Genomic DNA, 12,726 nt, shown 5'->3' on the forward strand with positions numbered 1-12,726 from the left:
CATACTCTCCCTCACTCTCCTACTCTCCCTCACTCCCTCACTACCCCTCTCCTACTCTCCCTCACTCCCTCTCTCCCTCACTACCACTCTCCCCCTCTCCTTCACTACCCCTCTCCTACTCTCCCTCACTCTCCTACTCTCCCTCACTCCCTCACTACCCCTCTCCTACTCTCCCTCACTCCCTCACTACCCCTCTCCTACTCTCCCTCACTCCCTCTCTTCCCCTCTCCCTCACTACCGCTCTCCTACTCTCCCTCACTCCCTCTCTCCCTGTCTCCCTCACTACCGCTCTCCCGCTCTCCTTCACTACCCCTCTCCTACTCTCCCTCACTCTCCTACTCTCCCTCACTCCCTCACTACCCCTCTCCTACTCTCCCTCACTACCACTCTCCCCCTCTCCTTCATTACCCCTCTCCTACTATCCCTCACTCCCTCACTACCCCTCTCCTACTCTCCCTCACTCCCTCTCTCCCCCTCTCCCTCACTACCGCTCTCCCTCACTACCACTCTCTACCACTCTGTTAGCTAGTATAGCTAGCTGTTAGGGTTAATGTTAGCCAGTACAGTTCGCTGTTATAGTTAGTGTTAGCTAGTATAGCTAGCTGTTAGTGTTAGCTTGTTTAACTAGCTGTTAGGGTTAGTGTTAGCTGGTATAGCTAGCCATTAGGGTTAGCTGATATAGCTAGCTGTTAGTGTTATCTCATACAGCTAGCTGTTATTGTAATTGTTAGCTGGTAAAGCTAGCTGTTAGAGTTAGCTGATATAGCTAGCTGTCAGTGTTAGCGTTAGTTAGTATAGCTAACTGTTATAGTTAGTGTTAGCAAGTATAGCTAGCTGTTAGGGTAAGTGTTAGCTGATTTAGCTAGTTGTTAGTGTTAGCTAGTATAGATAGCTGTTAATGTTAGCTAGTATATATAGCTGTTAGTTTTAGCTAGTATAGATAGCTGTTAGTGTTAGCTAGTATAGCTAGCTGTTAGGGTTAATGTTAGCCAGTATAGTTCGCTGTTGTAGTTAGTGTTAGCTAGTATAGCTAGCTGTTAGTGTTAGCTTGTTTAACTAGCTGTTAGGGTTAGTGTTAGCTGGTATAGCTAGCAGTTAGGGTTAGCTGATGTAGCTAGCTTTTAGGGTTAGCTGATATATCTAGCTGTTAGATTTAGTGTTAGCTTGTATAGCTAGCTGTTAGGGTTAGCTGATATACCTCGCTTGGGTTAGGGTTAGTCAGTATAGCTAGCTGTTAGGGTTAGTGTTAGCTGCTATAGCTAGCTGTTAGTGTTAGCTAGTATATCTTGCTGTTAGGGTAATTTGGTCAAACGAGCAGATAGGGTCAGGGTTAGTTGATATTGCTCGCTCTTATGGTCCCTGGTTCTAATCTAGGTTGTATCACAACTGTCTGTGATTGGGAGTCCCATAGGGAGGTGCACAATTGGCCCAGTGTTGGCTGGTGTAGGTTGTCATTGTAAATATGAATTTGTTCTTCAATGACTTGCCTAGTTAAATAAATGTTAAATAAAACATGTTTTGTGTGTGTTAGCTGATATAGCTAGCTGTTAGTGTTAGCTGGTATAGTTAGCTGTTAGGGTTAGCTGATATAGCCAGCTATTAGTGTTAGCTAGTATAGCTAGCTCTTAGTGTTTGGGTAAACTGATGTAGCTAGCGGTTAGGATTAGCTGGTATAGCTAGTTGTTAGGCTTAGTGTTCGCTGGTGGAGCTGGCTACATTTTAATAAAAAGCTTGATGAAGTTTTTACATTCCTATGTGAATATTTATGTTCATTTCGTTCGTTTAACATTTCGATGACGATGCTGAAAAAAGATTGAAGCCTCAAATCTCTGTCCCTCACTAGTGTGTGTGTGTGTGTGTGTGTGTGTGTGTGTGTTTGCAGTCTTTTTAGTGTGATGCAGATTTTGTATCTCTGCCAAGGTACCTCTTATACGTTCTCATACTCAACCATGTACTTTACTGTGCTCAAAAATATGATATTTTTATCAAAGTGTTTAATTGATCATTTATTTTCAGTTATTGCTGGCACGGTCATTACGAATTATGTGAAATAATATTATAAACAGTCCAATAAGACACAGAGTTAACAACTATTATAATTGTGTAGTAAGTTTTCCAGTATACAACTTGTGTATTCACTTGTGTTTTTAAAAAGTTCATACAATGTTCAACTTGTTGCTAGAGAACTGAATGTTGTTTAACAGAATACTATGATTCTATATCGTCTTTTTGAAATGGATTCTGTTGAGTGCATAATGCATGCAGCATGAGTAACATTATGAAACCGTGTGTACAAGCACCATAACATGCTATGCTCATGTAACTCACTAGGACTACAAGTGAACAACAAGTTGTTATTATCTTGTTATGTTCATGTTAACACACAAAACCACTCTGATTTTTGATATGCTGTCCTTCTTCATTTCCATGTACATATATAGATGGAAATAGTTTGTTATATTGGCAGAAAACTGAATTCTCCATGAAGGTTTTAAAGTGTTCACCACTCAAACCATTGCAAATAAAAATATTTAAAGAACCATGTAGGCCTTGGTTGTGTGTCAGACTATTGTTAGGAAATTGTAGTTTTTAAGATGTATTTAGACAACACATAATCACACTTCATACCCACTAGGGGCGTTCTTTTTAGCTATGCTCTCAAAGATACTCTGAGGCCATTTCCTGTTTGGAATTGATAAAAAGAAGGGCGTGGCTAGCCCTCATTAGGTTTGGGACTTCTTGGTGCCATGTGGTGGAGAGAGAGAAATGGTTGTTTGGTGTGCAGGTAGCCTAGTGGTTAAGAGCGTTGGGCCAGTCACTGAAAGGGTGCTAGTTTGAATCCCGTAGCCAAAGAGGTGACAAAATCTGTCGATGTACCCTGTAAATCGCTCTGGATAAGACAACTGATAGACCAAACAACACTGGAGCTGTCTGGTTCAGATGGTCAATGCTGCTGATCAGAGGTCAGATGCTGGAGAAGTTTTTTAAGCTTGCTCCCTCTGGGTGTTCTGTTTACAGGTAAAGGACCCGTAAGGCAGAGTGAAGTTTATATCAGACTATGGCTGGATTAGACTGGGTAAAGTTTGTGTTCAGCTGTGTATATTTTGCCACAGACTCAAAGCTGCGCTTCATCCCTGTCCTACATTGATCGTAGAGATTTGAGGACCTGATGTAAATGTTCCTCCCCTTAATTTAACACCGATAAATACAGGCCAGAGTTATAGTATTGGTAGTGTCTTCAGTGTAAGCACAGACGCTAAGAGATGAGAAGCAAGTACAGGGAGTGAATATTTAATAAATAACGGACATGAAAATAAACAAGGACAGCATCTGGACAAGGGGAACAAAACATGAATTCAAACACGGGGAAGAAACTGAGGAAGAAACAGATATTGGGTAGGCAATCAAGTTAGTAGAGTCCAGGTGAGTCCCATGAAGTGCTGATGCGCATAACGATGGTGAAAGGTGTGTGTAATGATGGGCTGCCTGGTGCCCTCAAGTGCCAGGCAGGGGGAGCGGGAGCAGGCGTGACATTCAGTAGTAATGGTAGTGACTGGTTATAGTTATAGTAGTGGTAGTGACTGGTTATAGTTATAGTAGTGGTAGGTACTGGTTATAGTAGTGGTAGTGACTGGTTATAGTAGTGGTAGTGACTGGTTATAGTAGTGGTAGTGGCTGGTTATAGTTATAGTAGTGGTAGTGACTGGTTATAGTAATGGTAGTGTCTGGTTATAGTAGTGGTAGTGACTGGTTATAGTAGTGGTAGTGACTGGTTATAGTAATGGTAGTGTCTGGTTATAGTAGTGGTAATGTCGACAGTAGTAGTGGTAGTGACTGGTTATAGTAGTGGTAGTGACTGGTTATAGTAGTGGTAGTGACTGGTTATAGTAGTGGTAGTGTCTGGTTATAGTAGTGGTAGTGTCTACAGTAGTAGTGGTAGTGACTGGTTATAGTAGTGGTAGTGTCTGGTTATAGTAGTGGTAGTGACTGGTTATAGTAGTGGTAGTGACTGGTTATAGTAGTGGTAGTGTCTGGTTATAGTAGTGGTAATGTCTGGTTATAGTAGTGGTAGTGACTGGTTATAGTAGTGGTAGTGACTGGTTATAGTAGTGGTAGTGTCTGGTTATAGTAGTGGTAATGTCTACAGTAGTAGTGGTAGTGACTGGTTATAGTAGTGGTAGTGTCTACAGTAGTAATGGTAGTGACTGGTTATAGTAGGGGTAGTGACTACAGTAGTAATTGTAGTGACTGGTTATAGTTACAGTAGTGGTAGTGTCTGCAGTAGTAATGGTAGAGAAAAAGCGATATCTCAGACAAGCCAATCAAACTAAAAGATTAAGATGGGCAAAAGAACACAGACACTGGACAGAGGAACTCTGCCTGGAAGCCAGCATCCCGGAGTCGCCTCATCACTGTTGATGTTGAGACTGGTGTTTTGCGGGTACTGTTTAATGAAGCTGCCAGTTGAGGACTTGTGAGGTGTCTGTTTCTCAAACTAGACACTCTAATGTACATGTCCTCTTGCTTAGTTGTGCACCGGGGCCTCTCACTCCTCTTTCTATTCTGGTTAGGGCCAGTGTGCGCTGTTCTGTGAAGGGAGTAGTACACAGCATTGTACCAGATCTTCAGTTTCTTGGCAATTTCTCACATGGAATAGCCTTCATTTCTCAGAACAAGAATAGACTGATGAGTTTCAGAAGAAAGGTCTGTTTCTGGCCATTTTGAACCTGCAATCAAATCCGCAAACGATGTGGCTGATGCTCCAGATACTCAACTAGTCTAAAGAAGGCCAGTTTTATTGCTTCTTTAATATGCACAACAGTTTTCAGCTGTGCTAACATAATTGCAAAAGGGTTTTCTAATGATCAATTAGCCTTTTAAAATTACAAACTTGGATTAGCGAACACATGTCATTGGAACACAGGAGTGATGGTTGCTGATAATGGGCCTATGTACGCCTATGTAGATATTCCATTAAAAAATCAGCCGTTTCCAGCTACAATAGTAATTTACAACATTAACAATGTCTACACTGTATTTCTGATAAATTTGATGTTCTTTTAAATTACAAGACATGTGCTTTTCTTTCAAAAACCAGGACATTTCTAATTGACCCCAAACCTTTGAACGGTAGTGTATATTTCAAGTGTAAAGGCTCTCCAAATCTGTTTTTGGATATTCATAAATACTTTCTTAACCCTAAATAATATACAAGATCAGAAATTTTTTCATCCATAAATTGGTGCTGAAAAGGAGACGTGTGTATTTATTTTATTTATATATTTTCACTCCAGATACAAACATATACATACAAACAACAATTTACAGACTCACACGAACAATGACTACATCTCATCTGCCCCATCTCATCTGCCCCGCATGACCACACCTCCATCCCCAGGGCTCACGTTATTGTTTGCCACATGGCCTTAAATTACAGATCACAAATATTATGGCAGAAACAGTTGGTTGATGTGTATCTAGCTGAAATTTCTGTAATATTGACAACCAATGAGACAAGTGTTTGTGATATGTTTAATACAATAAATAACTTTGAGTGTAAAATACATCTGGGTTTATTTGTAGTGTAACCGATGTGAAATGTCTAGCTCATTAGCGGTGGTGCACGCTAATAGCGTTTCAATCGGTGACGTCACTTGCTCTGAGACCTTGAAGTAGTAGTTCCCCTTGCTCTGCAAGGGCCGCAGCTTTTGTGGAGCAATGGGTAAGATGCTTCGTGGGTGACTGTTGTTGATGTGTGCAGAGGGTCCCTGGTTCAAGCCCGGGTAGGGGCGAGGGGACGGACTAAAGTTATACTGTTACAGTAGCGCATAGGTGTTTCTATACTTTTTCCTCACACATACAGTAAAGGGCTGCAGAATGGAGAGCAAAGTGCTCTACGGTGTCCCCAGAGATACAATCCTAAAAGAGAAAAGTCTGCTTTACGTCTGAATAATTCAGCATCTGGATATGGCTGGTTTATAAATACACTGCTCAAAAAAATAAAGGGAACACTAAAATAACACATCCTAGATCTGAATGAATGAAATATTCTAATTAAATACTTTTTTCTTTACATCGTTGAATGTGCTGACAACAAAATCACACAAAAATTATCAATGGAAATCAAATTTATCAACCCATGGAGGTCTGGATTTGGAGTCACACTCAAAATTAAAGTGGAAAACCACACTACAGGCTGATCCAACTTTGATGTAATGTCCTTAAAACAAGTCAAAATGAGGCTCAGTAGTGTGTGTGGCCTCCACGTGCCTGTATGACCTCCCTACAACGCCTGGGCATGCTCCTAATGAGGTGGCGGATGGTCTCCTGAGGGATCTCCTCCCAGACCTGGACTAAAGCATCCGCCAACTCCTGGACAGTCTGTGGTGCAACGTGGCGTTGGTGGATGGAGCGAGACATGATGTCCCAGATGTGCTCAATTGGATTCAGGTCTGGGGAACGGGCGGGCCAGTCCATAGCATCAATGCCTTCCTCTTGCAGGAACTACTGACACACTCCAGCCACATGAGGTCTAGCATTGTCTTACATAAGGAGGAACCCAGGGCCAACCGCACCAGCATATGGTCTCACAAGGTCAAATCGAATCAAATTTATTTATATAGCCCTTCGTACATCAGCTGATATCTCAAAGTGCTGTACAGAAACCCAGCCTAAAACCCCAAACAGCAAGCAAGGTGTCTGAGGATCTCATCTCGGTACCTAATGGCAGTCAGGCTACATCTGGCGAGCACATGGAGGGCTGTGCGGCCCCCCAAAGAAATGCCACCCCACACCATGACTGACCCACCGCCAAACCGGTCATGCTGGAGGATGTTGCAGGCAGCAGAACGTTCTCCACGGCGTCTCCAGACTCTGTCACGTCTGTCACGTGCTCAGTGTGAACCTGCTTTCATCTGTGAAGTGCACAGGGCACCAGTGGCAAATTGGCCAATCTTGGTGTTCTCTGGCAAATGCCAAACGTCCTGCACAGTGTTGGGCTGTAAGCGGCAGGGTAGCCTAGTGGTTAGAGCGTTGGTCTAGTAAGCGAAAGGTTGCAAGTTCAAATCCCCGAGCTGACAAGGTACAAATCTGTCGTTCTGCCCCTGAACAGGCAGTTAATCCACTGTTCCTAGGCCGTCATTGAAAATAAGAATTTGTTCTTAACTGACTTAACTAGTAAAATAAAGGTTAAAACAAAAAAAAAGCACAACCCCCACCTGTGGACGTCGGACCCTCATACCACCCTCGTGGAGTCTGTTTCTGACCATTTGAGCAGACACATGCACATTTGTGGCCTGCTGGAGGTCGCTTTGCAGGGCTCTGGCAGTGCTCCTCCTTGCACAAAGGCGGAGGTAGCAGTCCTGCTGTTGGGTTGTTGCCCTCCTACGGCCTCCTCCACATCTCCTGATGTACTGGCCTGTCTCCTGGTAGCGCCTCCATGGTCTGGACACTACGTTGACAGACACAGCAAACCTTCTTGCCACAGCTCGTATTGATGTGCCATCCTGGATGAGCTGCACTACCTGAGCCACTTGTGTGGGTTGTAGACTCCGTCTCATGCTACCACTAGAGTGAAAGCACCGCCAGCATTCAAAAGTGACCAAAACATCAGCCAGGAAGCATAGGAACTGAGAAGTGGTCTGTGGTCCCCACCTGCAGAACCACTCCTTTATTGGGGGTGTCTTGCTAATTGCCTATAATTTCCACCTGTTGTCTATTCCATTTGTGCAACAGCATGTGAAATTTGTCAATCAGTGTTGCTTCCAAAGTGGACAGTTTGATTTCACAGAAGTGTGATTGACTTGGAGTTACATTGTGTTGTTTAAGTGTTCCCTTTATTTTTTTGAGCAGTGTAGATGTGTCTGGATGCTGTATAGCAACATCATGGGACAGTAGGACTGTTAGCACTATGGGAGGTTTAGTAAGGAACTCACGCAGCAAGAGACATTAGGTACATATGTAACAGTATAACTTTAGTCCGTCCCCTCGCCACGACCGGGCGCGAACCAGGGTACCCTCTGCAAAAAATCAACACGTTTGGCTCTAGATTATACCTACCCATACATACTTCACATTGTTTGCAATCTTACTTCTCTCAAATTTTGTGCACAAATTTGTTCACATCCATGTTAGTGAGCATTTCTCCTTTGCCAAGATAATCCATCCACTTGACGTGTGGTATATCAAGAATCTTATTAAACAGTATGATCATTACACAGGTGCACCTTGTGCTGGGGACAATGAAAGGCCACTCTAAAATGTACAGTTTTGTCACACAACACAATGCCACAGATGTCTCAAGTTGAGGGAGTGTGCAATTGGCATGCTGACTGTAGGAATGTCCACCAGAGTTGTTGCCGGAGAATTGAATGTTCATTTCTCTACAATAAGCCGCCTCCAACATCAATTTAGAGAACTTGGCAGTACATCCAAATGGCCTCTGTGACGTAGAAGTCCGTCACTGGCCGCGGGCAGCATTTGGTTCTTTAACGCACGCACACATTCATCACTCCTCCCTGCTCCGTTATAAGATAAGTTAACAATGTGGGTCGACACACAAGTTAACTTCTCTGTTTTAGTACATACATTTCACACTTATGTCAATGTTCATATATAATACAAGTAATATGTATTTTACTTATCGATGTTATGGATGAGCGCGTTGTTTGTTCTGTTCCTCTCTCTCTCCATCTCTGTAGCTTCCGGGTATGATGGATAAGGACCCGAGCAAAGGGAATTGGGTTGACTTTGTAGTGCCTGTCCCAAATGGCTCATTAATGTAAATGTGCATATTGCAAGACACTGTCAGTAGTGATGTAATTTTGTAAATGTTATGTTGTGATATTGTTTCATAAACATGTTGCAATGTATATACTTTAGTATGTTTGTTTAGTTAAATGGAAAATGTAGGTTTGACTAGGTAATTGCTTAATTAGTGTTAATTGTTCTGAAGCCTCTCTTTCAGTTCATGGGGAGGCCATTTTGGATTGAGCTGTGAATGGGGCAGCATTGTGTTTAGCTGTCCCATAAGGTATACGTTTGATGACAGTACTGTTGTTTTTGTTCAGGAATCACTATGTAAATAAACACCCTGAAGCACAGAAGAACTTTTGCGGCTCCGCCAACTTTGTATTTTGATAGAGGTTAGGTTTTCCAGTTTAGCCTTCTGGCCTACTCTACGTGATAGAGGTTAGGTTTTCCAGTATAGCCAGCTGGCCTACTCTACGTGATAGAGGTTAGGTTTTCCAGTATAGCCTTCTGGCCTACTCTACGTGATAGAGGTTAGGTTCTCCAGTATAGCCTTCTGGCCTACTCTACGTGATAGAGGTTAGGTTTTCCAGTATAGCCTTCTGGCCTCCTCTACGTGACATATGGTGGCAGTGGTGGGATGGCGTACCGCAAATCAGTGAATTCCAACAAGAGAGGTAAAGGAATGCGTACAGGATTGTGTTCTCAGCAGCAGCATTAGCTGTTAGAAAAGGTACCTGAAGTTCAACCGGGGTGGAATACCATTGAATCGTCTGGTGAAGAAGAGGTCAAGAATGAGAAACTAGGAGCCCGACCAAGTGGCCAAACACAACCAGAACCGTTTGAGCTACCGGTTGAACCAGCAGATACAGCCATAAAAGACCATCTGACTGAAGGAGCAGTTGGGGGACCAGAACCCAACCATGGTAGCCATTTTTCCAGCAACTGATCACCTGCCTTGAGAGGGACAAAGACCTCAAGCAGGAGTTACGGAGTCTACGCCAATCTATCTTCACAGCTCCTCACCAAGCGGAACTCGTCAGTGAGAGCCCAAGATTGGGTCTGCCAACACCAGGACGACAAAGGCTCCCCAAGCAGTAATGAGGCCAGCCCCAGCACCAGGAGACCAGTCCAGCAGTGTAAACCTCCACCTTCCAGCATTCCCGAGGAAGGAGCCAAAGATGCCCTCATACCAGCAGGGGGAGGACATTGAAAACTACCTGCTGAGGTTTGAGTGCATGGCTAAGACGTGGCAGTGGCCGGAGGTAGAGTGGGCCTGCAGACTTGTCCCATTGCTCACGGGCAAGGCCTTAGAGGCTTACACAGCAATGGATGAGGGGCTGTCCAACGTCTACAAGGGCTTGAAGGAAGCGCTGCTGGTGAAGTTCGACATCTCCCTAGAGATGAACCATTCCACAGGTGCAGGTTCATTAATTATTTATGGTCCATTGAACAAGCATTTTTATTTTTTTATTTCACCTTTATTTAACCAGGTAGGCTAGTTGAGAACAAGTTCTCATTTGCAACTGCGACCTGGCCAAGATAAAGCTTAGCAGTGTGAACAGACAACACAGAGTTACACATGGAGTAAACAATTAACAAGTCAATAACACAGTACAAAAAAAGGGGAGTCTATATACATTGTGTGCAAAAGGCATGAGAAGGTAGGCGAATAATTACAATTTTGCAGATTAGCACTGGAGTGATAAATGATCAGATGGTCATGTACAGGTAGAGATATTGGTGTGCAAAAGAGCAGAAAAGTAAATAAATAAAAACAGTATGGGGATGAGGTAGGTGAAAATGGGTGGGCTATTTACCAGTAGACTATGTACAGCTGCAGCGATCGGTTAGCTGCTCAGATAGCACATGTTTGAAGTTGGTGAGGGAGATAAAAGTCTCCAACTTCAGGGATTTTGCAATTCGTTCCAGTCACAGGCAGCAGAGTACTGGAACGAAAGGCGGCCAAATGAGGTGTTGGCTTTAGGGATGATCAGTGAGATACACCTGCTGGAGCGCGTGCTACGGATGGGTGTTGCCATCGTGACCAGTGAACTGAGATAAGGCGGAGCTTTACCTAGCATGGACTTGTAGATAACCTGGAGCCAGTGGGTCTGGCGACGAATATGTAGCGAGGGCCAGCCGACTAGAGCATACAAGTCGCAGTGGTGGGTGGTATAAGGTGCTTTAGTGACAAAACGGATGGCACTGTGATAAACTGCATACAATTTGCTGAGTAGAGTGTTGGAGGCAATTTTGTAGATGGCATTGCCGAAGTCGAGGATCGGTAGGATAGTCAGTTTTACTAGGGTAAGTTTGGCGGCGTGAGTGAAGGAGGCTTTGTTGCGGAATAGAAAGCAGACTCTTGATTTGATTTTCGAATGGAGATGTTTGATATGAGTCTGGAAGGAGAGTTTACAGTCTAGCCAGACACCTAGGTATTTATAGGTGTCCACATATTCAAGGTCGGAACCATCCAGGGTGGTGATGCTCGTCGGGCATGCGGGTGCAGGCAGCGATCGGTTGAAAAGCATGCATTTGGATTTACTAGCGTTTAAGAGCAATTGGAGGCCACGGAAGGAGTGTTGTATGGCATTGAAGCTCGTTTGGAGGTTAGATAACACAGAGTCCAAGGACGGGCCGGAAGTATATAGAATGGTGTCGTCTGCGTAGAGGTGGATCAGGGAATCGCCCGCAGCAAGAGCAACATCATTGATATATACAGAGAAAAGAGTCGGCCCGAGAATTGAACCCTGTGGCACCCCCATAGAGACTGCCAGAGGACCGGACAGCATGCCCTCCGATTTGACACACTGAACTCTGTCTGCAAAGTAGTTGGTGAACCAGGCAAGGCAGTCATCCGAAAAACCGAGGCTACTGAGTCTGCCTATAAGAATATGGTGATTGACAGAGTCGAAAGCCTTGGCAAGGTCGATGAAGACGGCTGCACAGTACTGTCTTTTATCGATGGCGGTTATGATATCGTTTAGTACCTTGAGTGTGGCTGAGGTGCACCCGTGACCGGCTCGGAAACCAGATTGCACAGCGGAGAAGGTACGGTGGGATTTGAGATGGTCAGTGACCTGTTTGTTGACTTGGCTTTCAAAGACCTTAGATAGGCAGGGCAGGATGGATATAGGTCTGTAACAGTTTGGATCCAGGGTGTCTCCCCCTTTGAAGAGGGGGATGACTGCGGCAGCTTTCCAATCCTTGGGGATCTCAGACGATATGAAAGAGAGGTTGAACAGGCTGGTAATAGGGGTTGCGACAATGGCGGCGGATAGTTTCAGAAATAGAGGGTCCAGAATGTCAAGCCAAGCTGATTTGTACGGGTCCAGGTTTTGCAGCTCTTTCAGAACATCTGCTATCTGGATTTGGGTAAAGGAGAACCTGGAAGGGCTTGGGCGAGAAGCTGCGGTGGGGGCGGGGCTGTTGGCTGAGGTTGGAGTAGCCAGGCGGAAGGCATGGCCAGCCGTTGAGAAATGCTTGTTGAAGTTTTCGATAATCATGGATTTATCGGTGGTGACCGTGTTACCTAGCCTCAGTGCAGTGGGCAGCTGGGAGGAGGTGCTCTTGTTCTCCATGGACTTCACAGTGTCCCAGAACTTTTGGAGTTGGAGCTACAGGATGCAAACTTCTGCCTGAAGAAGCTGGCCTTAGCTTTCCTGACTGACTGCGTGTATTGGTTCCTGACTTCCCTGAACAGTTGCATATCGCGGGGACTATTCGATGCTATTGCAGTCCGCCACAGGATGTTTTTGTGCTGGTCGAGGGCAGTCAGGTCTGGAGTGAACCAAGGGCTGTATCTGTTCTTGGTTCTGCATTTTTTGAACAGAGCATGCTTATCTAAAATGGTGAGGAAGTTACTTTTAAAGAATGACCAGGCATCCTCAACTGACGGGATGAGGTCAATGTCCTTCCAGGATACCCGGGCCAGGTCGATTAGGAAGGCCTGCTCACAGAAGTGTTTTAAGG

Source organism: Oncorhynchus masou, chromosome 28 (assembly GCF_036934945.1).
Source record: "Oncorhynchus masou masou isolate Uvic2021 chromosome 28, UVic_Omas_1.1, whole genome shotgun sequence".
Lineage (NCBI taxonomy): Eukaryota > Metazoa > Chordata > Actinopteri > Salmoniformes > Salmonidae > Oncorhynchus > Oncorhynchus masou.